General features: G+C 36.4%; 1 protein-coding gene across 6 annotated transcripts in view; it reads right to left on the reverse strand.

Annotated features, from left to right (window-relative positions):
* The window catches only part of ntrk3a (neurotrophic tyrosine kinase, receptor, type 3a), a 441,878-nt gene extending 433,140 nt beyond the window's left edge, over positions 1-8,738 (reverse strand). For all 6 annotated transcript variants that reach the window (XM_073942230.1, XM_073942233.1, XM_073942235.1 and 3 more), the window contains exon 1: positions 8,598-8,738. The gene's annotated coding sequence lies outside the window, so the exon portion shown is untranslated. The remainder of the gene's footprint in view (positions 1-8,597) is intronic.
* Between the last annotated feature and the right edge of the window lie 635 nt (positions 8,739-9,373).

Raw genomic sequence — 9,373 nt, forward strand, 5'->3', positions numbered from 1 at the left:
GATTCTGGGAACAACTCTGACGTGGTTTGTGATTGACTCTGTAGCCTCCACAGGACTGACAAAGAACAGTCCCATAATGGTCTCTCAGGATGTATTGATTGAGTTGGATTCAAGTGGCCCTTTTTTCCCCTCTGCTTTGAGTTTGCCTTCTCCACCTCTGTCCCTCTTGGCTCTCGGCAGACAGAGAAAGTAACTAACTTTCGGGAGCTGCCAAGGGATAATATGTAGTTATGGTTGTGCCTTGCTTTTTAGGAGAGGTGTAGAGTAGCCAAACGAGTGATCAGAAATATCAGTCCAGATGGAATGAGAAGCAGAACTACTTTTTATGAGACCTTTTGAAGTCCTACAAGTTAGTAGAAGCTTTGGCCTTCATTTTTGATGGAAAATTAAGGCTTCCTAGAAGAAAGGTTGTCATTCCCTCCGATTGTACTTGTTCGGAAGGTTGGGTGTAGCAAATGAACTCCAGTTTTCAAGACTAAGGGTTCAAGGGAGCAATATTTCTGTCTGAAAGCCTTGCTTTCTCGGAAACTGGACAGCGTTAGAGTTTGTCAGACTATTATTAACCCTGGAGTTTAAAAATCATCAGAAAGGTTGAAGGTTACTAGCGTAAGAGGCTTTGATCCGGTAAGTCCCAGCTTCCAAAAAGAGATAAGGCCATCACACATTTATTTCCTCAGCCACACAAGTCTGGATCAATGCACAGCAAGGAGTTGCCAAATGTTTTCTGGGGGTGTTTTTCCTTGTTGGTTTGAATGGTGAAGAGAAAACCGAGGGCGAAAAGACGAAAGAAAACACTGAGAGAGTGACAGATCGAGAATTGGTAAGAATGTTGAAAGGGGATGAGAAAGCATTTTTTATTGTTTACTCATGCTCCAAGTAATAGTTCACCCAAAACTGCGAACTCTTTTACCATTAACACCTAGTAATTTCATTCAAAGCTTCTACAGCCTGAGATGAAATGATACAAAGTAAATGATAAAGTAAATTTTCATTTTGGGGCAAACTGTTCCTTTAAGCATAGTACCCTTTCAGTGCATGTGCACTTTCTGGTTCAGTCATCTCCCACCTGAATTCTCTGTTCCATCTTTGACCACACCAGAAATAGAACCGTTACAGTCCTCAAATCCCTCGGGTATCACTGTCCCCTCTGGTCTGCGGGTCTTCAAATTGAACGCCTGTTCAGATTTGTTCAGTTCCAAAGCCACAAGAGACCAAGACGGGAGCCTGTCACAGTCATGGACACTCCATTTCCTTTTTTTTTTCTCGATTTCTAATTCACCCCTTGTATTCATACATTGCTCCTGCCATGAGTTATTCATTACCGGTGCTTTGGATACTATCAAAATAATTGCCCAACTCAGATCAACTGCCAACAGGACGGTTGTGCGATATATGGGGCCTCATCTATGAGGCCTCAGCTGTACAGTTTAGCATTAGCCACGCAAGAAGGTGATGATGAAGGCTGTCGCTCGGGGGGCAGAGTGTCATTCCTCAAATCTCATCTTTTCATACACAAACACACACACACACACACACACACACACACACACACACACACACACACACACACACACACACACACACACACACACACACACACACACACACACACACAAGACACATTTCCAGTCCTCGACCAACAGAATAGATGGGTTCGGATATTGCTTTTTTGCCATCACGAGGGCGCGTGGCAATAAATACATTGGAGTGGAAGTGCTTGACATCCACATGCCATCTGCTCAGCCATGGGCCCTGCCAGAAAGGGAATAGGGTGGCATTTCTCAAGTTGACATGCGTGCCAGAGTTTTGAAGAAGAGGGGAGAGAGCTGGTGGAGGGTATACAGGAAGAAAGAAAAACTGAGGGGGAAAAAACTGTACTGCACCTCTGACATCTGTGATTAATTCCATCTTAAAGTGAGCATGGACTCATAAGGCGTAAATATCATTATTCTTTGTGAGGCTTGTGTCTTTTCTGTCAAGTACTATTTGCTAAGCTGCTAATAAAAAGTGAAAAAACAAGCTTAAGTCAAGAATTTGCTCTATCCTTGGTACTTGAGGAGAATGTGTGTAAATTTTTACCTAAACAGTTACTATTTAACATATGTGCAATTAGAAGAGACACAGAGACACAATCTCTAAATATTTTTATTTATTTATAATGCTTTATAGCAAGTACTTACTATAAATTTAGGTTCAACTTTCAGTTAATACCTTAATGGTAGTTTTCAACTGGGTTGTGTTGTTTAAGTTAAAATTGCATAGCGATTCAAATATGGGCTGATTTAGGAGAACATATAACCTGATAGATTATATTTAGGTTAAAGTTTGGTGGCATATGTTATAGGTATTATTTAGGTTAGGTTAGTAAAAACACTGCCTATCCACATTTTTATATATATATATATATATATATATATATATATATATATATATATATATATATTGCTCCTGTAGGGCCAGCTAGATGAGAATTGATGCACATTGCATTTGTGAGACCTGTAAAAACCCAAAAATAGTACCTTCATCAGGTCAATTGCATATTCTGTTGGGGTTTAGGTGTTTTTTTTTTATTATTCATTGCAGGTTTCATTGTGATTCTTTGTGATTTTTGCTGGTTTTGAGTGGGGTTTTGTTTGGTGGTTCAGTGTTCCCTCTAGGGTTTTTTCCAGCTGTGGTGGCAGGCCTTTTACACAGATCTTCCAACTACGTATGGCGTTATAATCAATGACAAATGTTGGGAGAGCAGTATTACAAATTGAGATCGCATTCATGAAATATGAGCATGCAAATCACTTCGCTTGCGTTCGATTTCCTCTGATCGTGCACAAAACTTCTTTCACACCCTCAAATATACACTGCTTAAGCACAGATTTTCTTGTACGCAGTCAAATAAACCCTGCTGTAATGCGATTTAGTGTGTTCATGTAACAAGTAGGTCTCCAAAACTTATTAGATTTGCTAGGAATATTTATGAATGTATCCAATAGTCCTACAGAACGGCATTGATGCATTCTGAAGTAAAACAGCCATAAACTCCAGCAAGATAAGGTCATTGTATACAGAACCAAAGATCTTTATTGATAAATAAAGTATAATTATGAAAGAACTGTGTTCATCATAACTGAAAGCTAGGTCATGTCTGCTGGCCTCACGCATCGCGCAGACCTGTCAATCAGTCAGCATGTAACCTTAAAGGGTTAAACAATTAACACACAGCAACATTAAAATAACAGAAAAGTTCTCTCTGTTATAATTCCCTTACATTTTAATATGTTTTGGTGTGATCATAACCTGCTTTAAAAAAAAAACAGTAACAAATGAAGGTTTTAAATGACAAGCTGTAATGTAGTTGTGGCGGTAATTCATTTTGGAAGAACGTGGTTTATAATTGGTCATTGTGATTGAGCAGGTTCAGTTTGTTTTGAGAAGTTCATGGTGGTTTTGAGCCATTTTAGGTGGTTGAGGGGACTGATTCACGCTACAGTTACAAAAATATTGTTGTAACATATGCAAGATATTTTTAGCAACTCCACTGCACAAGATCCCTTGAAAATCACTCCAATGTCCTGAGTTGGTACTCAAGAAAGATTCCATTTTTACGAATACTTTAATCAGCTTTTATTAGGATTTGTTTTTTTATGATTTGTTGATGTATAGAAAGCTTCAAAGAATGGCATTAATCTGAAAAAATATATATTTTGCCACAACTTGATGTATACTTCTCTTTTGTCACTTTCGATAAATTAAACTCATCAGTTAAAAAAAGATTTGGTCACACTTTATTTTGATAGTTCGTTTGTTGAAATCTAAGCTACATTTAAGCTACATTGCATCTACATGCCAACTAATTCTCATTAGATTATAAGTAGACTGTTAGGTTGGGGTTAGGGTTGGAGTTAAGGTTAGTGTAAATTGACATGTGCATGCAAAGTTACTTATAGTCAGCTAAATGTTTGTTGAAAGAGCAATATCAACAGATATTAAGCAGACAGTCTGCTAATACTCAACTGGACCATTAAAATAAAGTGTTACCTAACTTTTTTTACTTTTATGGAGCCTAAAATTTTGAACAGTAGCATAAACACCGCACTTAATATAAGGAACATCCTTCTTGCCTGCACCCAAGCAAAAATCACTAAAAAGATAAACATTTGCTTAGGAAAAATGCTATTTGAGCATCTGCAAGGCGAAATGGAATGATGTTTATTGGCTTCAAGATCACTGCAGTATTCTTCCTGAAGATATGCTTTGCTCAGCATTATGTGGAGTGGACAGGCAGAAAAAAAGGGATGAATTTTATTAACACTGACTCAATGCCTTTTATAACGATTGTGAATAAATTGCTACCTGACGACAAATGTAGATATAAACACCTCACATTTGGCTTTTGTACTCAAAACAACCTCACAGGCACTGGTGTAAAATACTCTGCTGTCTAAAAAATTCAGAAATACCTTGGAAGTACCTTTAAATACACAAATGATGTCAGTTAACTATCTTTTTAAAGATGAATAATGTCTGTATGTCTATTTCAATAATCTTGCCAAAGTGGCCTCATCCACTGAATTTAAAAGGAATTGGCTGGTAAATCTCATCCTGTCCCACTCAAATGACTCAAAGTTTGGAGAGAGATATCCGAGGCATTTGGGAATCTCCAGAGGGCAACGACAGGAAAGTGATGGCCCATTTCCATTTAGAACAGATCTTAAGACACTAAGACGTCTTGGCCAAAAACTGACACTGGAATAAACCCAGCGCTACAAAGACAACATGCCAATTTTAGCTTATTGCTCCTTTATTCCACTTATAATTCAACAAGCAAATTAATGAACACTCTGATGAATGATTACGCGAGTTTTTCTTGACAGCTCTAGAGTAAGAAACAAATGGCCTCTGAAAGGCATTTCTAAACGAGCGCAGTTGGGAAGGTTGTTGCCTCCTGATACCAAAGCATGTTGTGTTCATGGGACTGTGATGTAGCACTATTTATACTATATAGTATTTATATATATATATATATATATATATATATATATATATATATATATATATATATATATATATATATATATATATTTATATATATTTGTGTGTATGTATGTATGTATGTATGTATGTATACATACATACATACATACATGTACATATATATACATATACTGTATATATATATATATATATATATATATATATATATATATATATATATATATATATATATATATATATATATATATACACACATATATAAAAATACTTTATAGTATAGTGCTATATCACAGTCCCATTGACACAACATGCTTTGAAGAACAAGATATCAAAACATTTACTGTACTTCTATCAGACAAAACAATATCCCTGTTTTATGTACTAATGTTTTCATCACCCTACCGTTACATTGCTATTTGGTGCTAAATTATTGATACATTTTAGCATACTCTGTTTACTCTACAAAGTTCATTATCCATTGTAAAAAACTTTATTTTTTGGGCCATTTGCCCCTTTTTTTGTGTGGTAAGACCATGCAAGGCAGATGTAAATGCCTGCCGTCTTTTGCCTTCTCAGTGTTTCTTGCTAAAGAAGGAAAAGCAACAGTTGGAGCAACAGATGGGCCCAAGGAGTGAAAACTAAAGACTGCTCTGCTGCTGACGCAATGAAGAAACTTGAGAAAACACAAACATCTATGTGTACAGCACAGTCATTCATCCTGAGGTCTTCCAGTATACTTTAAAGCCAGGATCTGCATAGCTATGGGCACACTGGGATTTAAAACTTCTGCCTTTTGAAATAAAAAGTTTAGTTTTCAATGTGAAAGAAAGGTCAGAGCAAAATGTTGTTTTACTAGACCTGATTCTAGCAAACACCCTCACACCATGTCCTACACACGTATATAGCGACACGACAGATTGAGGTAAAGTTGGTTGAATATTCACACATTCTGACTATCTCCTTCATAATATAATTTTAGAAAAGTGTTCTTTGACAATTTTAAAGACAAGAATCATATTAGCAACATTAGTTTTGAAGTCATACTTATTTCAGGCCAAATATTCAAAGTATTATCTAGGCACCATTCATTCATTCATTTTCCTTTGGTTTAGTTCCTTTATTTATCAGTGGTCGCCACAGTGGAATGAACTGCCAACTTATCCAGCATATGTTTTATGCAGGGTATGCCCTTCCAGCTGCAACCCAGTACTGGGAAACAACCATACACTCTCGCATTCTCACACACACACACTAAGGCCAGGGCTTGATTAACATAGGGGCTAGGCGGGGCTGAAGCTCCAGAGCCCGCAAGAGGAGGGGGCTCTTGATTGGCTGATATATTAGCATCATAACGCATGAAACGCCTCTTTGCGTTATGCTTTAGCATGTCGATAATGTGAAGTATAGCTCACTGCTGTTCAAAAACAGTGACATCGCTAAACTCAGAGTGGCTGCAGCTCAATCAGAGTTTTAAATAGCCCTATTTAGTTCCCAGTAAGAGTGAACAGATGTCCTGTTTTACACCAAGAAGGTCCCTTATGTCCCAGGACAGTTCCATGTTTCAGCTTTACCGCGAGAACAGTCCAGTCAAAAGGTAGCTAACAGCGCATCATAGAACAAAAAATACAATTTAAACAGTATTCACTATTAACATAAAGTGAGAGAGCTCAGGACGGGTGGTATCATGCAGAATGGGCTGCACGCCCATGCAATCCTGCCCTTTCATAACTGAGACAATGTGTGACCAAATCAAATAGACTACACAGACAGTTATCAAAATGTCCATCTACCTCAAGAAACAACATGGTTTAAGTCTAACTGAACCAGTTGGAAAGCGAACTGTTAAATGAATGAATTTCCCCTTTTATAAAAATGACAGAAATAATCCGCAGCAATGAAATATTGGCGCAGGCTTGCATCAGACAGCATATATGGAAAAAAAACATGCTAACCTTCTGTAATTGATTGACTCAAGACCAAATGGGAAATTACAAGCATGGAATTTAAAGATATTTTAAGAATTTCTTCTCAGCTAAAGTTTAACCTAAACTTTTAAAAGATAAGCCTATTTAAAGTATCTATTTTAAAGCACTTATTTAGGAAGTTTTTTTCTTTTTCTGGCAGCCCTTTTAACATTTTAAAAGTTAAAAATACATTTTGTATGCTTGTACACCTACTTAAGTAAAATAGAAAACGTTTATAATAATCAATATGAATCAATTGGAAAATTTGAATATATAATAATACATTTTTTTTTTTACAAATTTATAACATTATTAATAGCAAAAAGCTACTTTTTGTGAGGCAATAAAATAAATGGGGCCCTTAGGTCTGTTATAGCCCAGAGGCTCAATATGTTCTTAATCCGGCCCTGACTACGGCTAATTTAGCTTATTCAACTCACATGTACCGCAAACCAAACATGGGGAGCACATGCAAACCCCACACAAAAACGTTAACTGACCCAGCAACCTTCTTGCAGTGAGGCAACTCTGCCACCCTTATAAGCATAATGTTATATTAAAAAACATAACTTATCACTGTTAAAATAACGAACAAAAGTGCAAATAATAAAACAACTTTACCTCAACACATAACAGACACATTTAAATACAAGCCATTCATTTTAATACCAGCCAAAGTCACTGTTCTGTCATGTTCAAACCGTTTGCTAGTTATTGTATTTTTAAATTCTGAGATAAACTAAAACTGAGGTTAAAAAAACAACAACAGACAAAGTTAAAAAGGCTACACCACTATTTTGTTCTGTATTTAAACGATAAATGTGCATACAGTAAATGTGTCAACTGACCCCTAATTAAATTTAACAAACCCTTACTGTGTAACCTTTTGGATGTACAGTATTCACGTGAAGTACTGAATGATTTTGGCTTTGGAATAGGTTTTGTTGAGAAAACAAAGGCATATATTAGCACAGTTACAATGACACTAAAATTGCGATTTCAAGTGTTGGTGTTGGAACAATTGACAAAATTCCTTTTCTTTACACTGTAAAAAAAAAATTCTTGCTGCTTTTAATTTTTTGGTTGAATCAAATGAACTTTTCTAGTCATCTCAACTTAAGGCAATCAAGCGGACTAAAACTATCAAGTTAAAATTTAAATAACTGAGTTGAGACCTGATTAACATATTAAAATAAGTTAAAGCAACACAAAAACATTGTTGTCTTCTATCTTTGTTATTACATTTTTTACAGTACACCATGCTGGCTCTTAGCTAGTCAAATCATCAGGACAGCAAATAAATATTAAATATACAACAGTAAAAACCCTCTTAAAACTTAATCAAACAAAAAATAAAAAATTCTCAAAGCTCACAGAACTACTTTTGCTTAAGTCAAACTCAAAAAGTTCATCTGAGCCAGAGATAATCAATCCACAAATCAATCATAGTAAAAACTCAATTATAACAGCAAAAAAACAAGCAAGCAAGCAAACACAAGGCCAGAATTTGAATTAATACAACTCACAAAATTAAATGTGTCTATAGTAGAGAATAAGGACAGTTCACAATCAATTTACACACACACTTACAGACCTTTCACAATCCCAAAAGAACTCAGGTGGACATTAAAAATTAAATCTGACCTGTTCCTGAAGATCTGTGCTTTTGTTGGGTGTCTCTTGTACTGTATAAAATCCACCTGGAGAGGTTTTGTGTTTATAATCCACACTTGGCTTCCTCTGTCTGAGGGTTTGATTGCAGGCCTTCTTCAAAATGGCTGCCTTAAAGGGCCAGTGTGCATTTACAGTTAAATAGCCACATGTATTGATAATAGGAATGATTTGTTTTTAATCATAAATGAGTCTTAGAAGAGTTACCTTACACTATTAAAAGCAATAAATACAATGTATACTTATTAAAGCACATCACTTTAAACAGTCTTTAAGAAAAAATGTACCTATACACTTACCGGCCACTTTATTAGGTTCACTTGTCCAACTGCTCGTTAACGCAAATTTTTAATCAGGAAATATCTTGGCGGCAAACAAATGCAAGTAGTCATGTAGACATGGTCCAGAGGATCTGCTGCGGTTCAAACCGAGCATCAGAATGGGAAGGAAAAGTGATTCAAGTGACTTTGAACATGGCATGGTTGTTAAAGCCAAACGGGCTGAGTGTTTCAGAAACGGCTGATCCACTGGGATTTTTACACACAACCAGTGTAAGGCAGTTCTGTGGGTGCAAATGCCTTATTGGTGCCAGACGTCGTAGGAGAATGGCTGGTTCGAGCTGATAGAAAGGCAACTGTAACTCAAATAACCACTCAATACAACCTAGGTCTAATAAAAAGCATCTCTAAATACACAACACGTAGAACCTTGAGGCAGATAGGCTACAGCAGCAGAAGACCACACCGAGT

The sequence above is a fragment of the Danio rerio genome, chromosome 25 (assembly GCF_049306965.1).
Source record: "Danio rerio strain Tuebingen ecotype United States chromosome 25, GRCz12tu, whole genome shotgun sequence".
In the NCBI taxonomy this organism is placed as follows: Eukaryota; Metazoa; Chordata; class Actinopteri; order Cypriniformes; family Danionidae; genus Danio; species Danio rerio.